We start from the raw sequence: 5,740 nt of genomic DNA, 5'->3' as shown, positions 1-5,740 counted from the left end.
GGTAGATTCGAACCGTGTGCCTTTGGGAATGCAGCGCAGTTTTTTCAGCACTAGGCGACCAGAGTCTAGAAACGCCTATGGGGCAGTTCTAGTTTTACTCTGTTAGATAAGGTCATAGTGAGTCCAAATTTTACTCCCCAGTAGGTGCACTAGGTCCCCAACACTTTGCTCACCCACCCAAAATGCAATCCTTGCTTTCTCCACCTCCCAACTCGCCCTTTCTCCACCTTACCTTCCGCCTTACTGAAAGAGTTCAACAAAACCTTTTGTAGCAAGTTTTGCATGTGCCAGGTGACCTGGAGTCGCTCACCAGGACGGTGATGAGGACACAGGACTTCCTAACAGTCCCCAGAGATGAATGCGCGCTCAGGGCGCAGGGCGCGGCCAGGGCTCATCTATCCCGGAGCCACTCCTGTCCGAGGGAAGTCCCCAGGTCCCCTCTAAGGCCACCAAGCCGCCCCCACTCACATGGCAAGTGCGGCTCCAACTTGCAGCCAGGCTGACCCGGACACCAGTAGGCCCACCAGCCGGGACCCGGCGGAGCGCAAGTTCCCCCAGAAACTGGTGCACCTTCTCCGCCCAGTGTGGTCGCTGGCGCTGCCCCGTGTGCGCCGTCGCCTGGCCGCAGTGCCGCCGTCCCTTTATAGGACCGGCTCCTTTGTTCCGCGGGCCCCGCCCGTCCCGGACCCACGGGTCCCTCCTTGCTTCCGCACCACCCTCCTCCCAGCCGTCAGGCTTCCCTGTGCCCCACAAAGGGAGAAAAGGACAGAGGAGCTGACTCTGTGAACAGCCAGAGGGCTGGAAGTGGACCCAGCCGGCCACCGGAGGCTGCATCTTGAGCCTGATGCCCCCAGGAATTCATCAGGTGCCAACTAGTTATGGACTCCAGAATCTCCAAGTGTAACCCAAGAACTAAGATCACGGTGTGTGTGTGTGTGTGTGTGTGTGTGTGTGTGTGTGTGTGTGTGTGTGTGTGTGTGTTGTGAAGGGGTGGGGGACATTAGTGAAAGGTAGACAGAAGTCACACTTCACACTTACTAAATCAGGATTTCCAAAATTTTTGGTAATCCTAGGCAAATTAGGTAACATCTCTGTGCCTCTGTTTCTTCACCTGTAAAATGAAGAGAACATTTAAACAAGAAAAGCCAGGAAAAACACTTAACACCCTGCTTAACCCAGCACTGCTGTGGAGGGGAGGGGGTGTGTGACCCACAGTCAGATTTGGATCTCCACTGATTTGGAGCGCAGACTGCATGGTGCATTCCCACTACTGACCATTTGTTTCATTGTTGTTGTTGAACAATGACTAAGGATGACTGAAGAAGGATCAATGCTTTTGTGTTATGGTGCAGAAGAAGATAATTGAACATACTACAGACTGCCAAGAGAACATGCAGGTCTGTCCTGGAAAGGGTGAACTCAAGTAGCTCCTTGGGGGCAAGGATTCTGAAGCTGTGTCTGGCATACTTTGGGCATGTTGTCAGGAGGGACCAGTGGGAAAAAGACATCATACTTGGAAGGGTGAAGAGACAGCACAAGAGAGAAAGACCCTGAGTTAAGATGGACTGACACAGTAACTGGGGTTAGTGAGAGTAGATGGGTCAGAGACCGTGAGATAGGACAGTGTTCAGAGCTAGTGTGCATAGGATCACTATGAGTCACAGGCGAATTGATAGCACCTAACAACAACACAACAACAACAACAACAACAACAACAACAACATACAATACATTTTCTTGTGCAGACTGCATTATTGTAGCAATTATTGCCTCCCCCTCCCTGTAAGATTATATTTCTATGTGACCGGCAGGACATTCCCACAGGAGAAGAGAGTGCACTTCCGGCCCCTTGCTGTGGCACGAAGAAGCAAGGTTGAGGGGCTGCTGGCGGTCTCAGTCACAAAGCCTCATGCTCCTTCTGGTAGCCTGGATCTGGTGGAGCAAGTTTGTAGCCAGCCCACTGCTCACTCTCATGTGAGGTGAGTGAGAACTCTGTCTTTTCTATCATAAGGCACTAGGAAGGCTTGTTTGGGGGTTTTGTTTGTTTGTTTTGGGTTTTTTGGGTTGTTTTGTTCTTCACCTCCTAAATCAAACACCTACAGTTCTTAATATAAAGAAATTAACAAGAAAAGAAAAAAAATGTTTTGTGAACTTCTAAGCTTGGGGAGAGGTAAGTGGAATGGAAGAAAGTCTTGTACCTGCTTTCAATAAGCCCACAGCCTGTGTGAAAGAGGCCACAATAAACATGACTGCAAGCTAGACTGTGGCAGGTGATAGAAAAGAGCAGAGAACATGCAAAGGGTCAGACTGATTGTGGGGTAGGTGGCATTTTAAACTAGACCTTAAGGGTGGCCTCTTGCTGTTTCTCAGGTCCTGACCACCCCCCCCCCTTATTTTCTTCCCACCTCCCAGTCCTATCCTGCCTGGTGAAGGACCTTGGGTTGGTTATGTGGACCCTGAGAGTGGGCTCAGAGTCATCTGAGCAAGAAATTGAGGGAGGCCAGATACCCAGCCTGAAGGAGGGACCTGTCTGCTGATATGTCTTCTTGGGACTGTGAGAACAGAACACAGAACAGGTGCCCTGATATACAGACGCTAATTCAGAGGAAATGACAAATGCAGGAAGAGAGAAAAGCGTGAAGGCAGCTGTTTGTATGCTTTTTTGTTTGTTTTTATTTTTTTTAATTGTATTTTCCTTTATTGCACTTTACAGCTAATTTTTTCCTTCCTTTTTTCATTTTCATGAAAGTTTACAGAGACTTTGGATTTCCATTCATTCATTGTTGCACCTTTCTCCCTGCCCACCCCTCCCCACCATTTCGCTTTTCTCTTTGAAAAGTAAAAGAAAAATTCTTTCATTGTTTTACAATCCCACCCCTCAAGGCCACTCCACTTTGCAGTCTTCCTTCTGGACTCCTGTCATGACAATGATACGTAAACATATATCCCTATTAAACAGTTCTCCCCCTCATCTGTTTTCAATGCAGTATATATAATTTATCCCATCTTTCTCAGTCTCTCCCCAAGCTGGTTGTCAGTCCTGTTTTACAACAGTGGCACTATGCAATATTTGTCCTTTTGTGACTGAGATATTTCACTCAGCATAATGTCCTCCAGGGTCACCCATTTTGTATAATATTTCATGAGTTCCTTATTATTCTATGCAGCATAGTATTCCATTGTGTGAATATACCACAGCTTCTTTATCCATTCATTTGTTGATGGGTGTTTGTAAGCTTTTAAACAAGCAAGAGAAATGTTTAGGTTCATCACTTAGAACGTGCTTTATGGTGTCAAAGTAGAGGATGGACTGTAGGGTGGATGGCATTGTAGGCTTAACTGGTCAATAGCACACAGGCACACAAGGATAATTCAGAAATGGAGCCAAATGTTCCCAGGAGTTATTCCCAGTTTGCTCCTCTTACTGCTCCAGCTCTTTACATGGTGTGGAAGGGAATTGCTATCTTAGGTGCATACTTTTCCCCTGCCTTACTCAACAAGAGTCTGTTCTAGACTTCAAAAAGAACTAAAACCAAACAAACAACAAAATCCAGTATCTTCTCAGTGGAAAAGTCTATGACTGAAAAGAAAAAAAAAAGGCTATTTATGGCAAGATTGGAAATACATGATGTTAAACCAAACAAGAAATCCTTGAAGACAAGGATTCTGAAGCTTCATCTGACATACTTTGGACATGTTGCAAGGAGGGACCAGTCCTTGGAGAGGGACGTCATGCTAGGGAGGGTGGAGGGACAGCGCAGGAGGGGAAGGCCCTCTATAAGGTGGATTGATTCAGTGACTGGGGTAATGGGAAAAGGTGTGTCAGAGACAATAAGATTGGCCCAGGATAGAGCAGGGTTTAGGGCAGTTGTACTAGAGTTGCTATGAGTCACAGGCGATTCAACCACACATAACAGCAAGAACAACAAACCAAACCAGAGATCCATGTTTGTTCATGTTCCAAAAATTGGTTACCCAACAGAGTGTGAAAATTATTGAACAATATCAATGATATCACATGCTAGCAAAGTATTGCTGGAGATTATTAAAAAATGACTGGAACAACATACAGAGAACTACCAGACATAAGGCCAGGTTTAGAAGAAGCGGAGGCACCAAAGACATTATCTTCAATATCAGATGGATCTTGGCTGAAAGCAAAGAGTACCAGAGGAATGTCCATGTTTCACTGACTATACAAAAGCATTTGATTGTGTGGATCACAACAAACTGTGGCTAAACTTGAGAAAAATGGGAATCCCAGAACACTTGATGGTGCTTATGCAAAACCTATACTTGGACCAGGAAGCAATCCTCAGAATCAGATCAAGGAAATACTGCATAGTTCAAACTTAGGAAATGAGTGTGTCAGGAATATATCCTGTCTTCATACCCTTTCAATCTATATGTAGAATAGATCATTTGGGAGGATGGACTTTAAGAGGAGGAGTGTAGCCTCAGGAATGGAGAAAGACTCATCAACAACCTACATTATGCAGATGATACAACCTTGCTCACAGAAACTGAGGAGGACCAGAAGTGTATGCTGCAGAAAGTCAAGGACTGTAGTCTTCAATATGGATTGAGGCTCAAAAATCAAGAAGACAAAGATTCTCACCATAGATCCAATTGGCAGCGCCATGATGAATGGAGATGAGATTGAGGTTGTTAACAATTTCAGCTTGCTCAGCTCCACAATCAACATTCTGGGCATCAGCAGCCAGGAAACCAAAAGACAAATTACTCTGGGGAAGGAAGTTGTCAGGGACCTCTCCAGAGTACTGAGAAGTAATGTCAATCCAGAGACTTAAGGTGCGCCTGAACCAGACCATAGTCTTCACTATTACTTGCTGTGCATCAGAGAGCTCAACAATGACCAAAGATAAGAGAAGAATCGATGCCTTTGAGTCATGCTGCTGGAAAAGAATATTGAACATACCATAAATTGCCAAAAGAATAAACAGGTTTATCCAGGAGAGGTGAAACCAGGTTGCTCCTTGGAAGCAAGGATTTTGAAGCTCCTTCTGATAATTTGGGCAGGTGGCCAAGAGGAACTCATCCCAAGAGAAGGATATCTTCTTGCTTGGATGACTAAAGAGAGCATAGGAGATGTGGTGCATTGACTCAGAAACTAAGTTAATGGGGGTAGGTTGTCGGAGACATTAAGACTGGTTCAGGATAGAGCAGAGTTCAGAGCTATAGTACATAGTGTTGCTATGAGTTGCAGGTGACATAACAACAATAACAAACCAAACAACAATAAACTGTAAAATAAACAAACTGTTAATGGGGGTAGGTTGTTGGAGACAGTAAGACTGGCTCAGGATAGAGCAGAGTTCAGAGCTATTGTACCTAGTGTTGCTATGAGTTGCAGGGCACATAACAACAATAACAAACTGAACAACAATAAACTGTAAAATCAAATGTATAATTGAATAAGGACTGGAAGCAACTATAGGGGAAAGAGCACATACAGGTTAACACATTGGTCCTAGGATTGATTTTTTCCCCCCCTCAAACTTTCTTAAACGTTACTACCAGTTTCATAACTTTCAAAACTGGGGACATAATTTCCATGCCCCATCCTGCTAGCAGCACTCCTTCAGCGTGATGGGCCCTGTCCCAGAGCTAGTCTCCCAGTGTGGAAAGTTAAGGGGGCAGGTCCTGCCAGAGAAGGGGTTGAAGTAGGAATTTACATAATCCGATTACTGGGGATTAGGTTTGGGCAGCTAAACGCCTC

Source organism: Elephantulus edwardii, unplaced genomic scaffold, assembly GCF_000299155.1.
Source record: "Elephantulus edwardii isolate Elephantulus edwardi_28Jun2011 unplaced genomic scaffold, EleEdw1.0 scaffold00052, whole genome shotgun sequence".
In the NCBI taxonomy this organism is placed as follows: domain Eukaryota; kingdom Metazoa; phylum Chordata; class Mammalia; order Macroscelidea; family Macroscelididae; genus Elephantulus; species Elephantulus edwardii.
Note: the sequence above shows the minus strand (reverse complement) of the source record.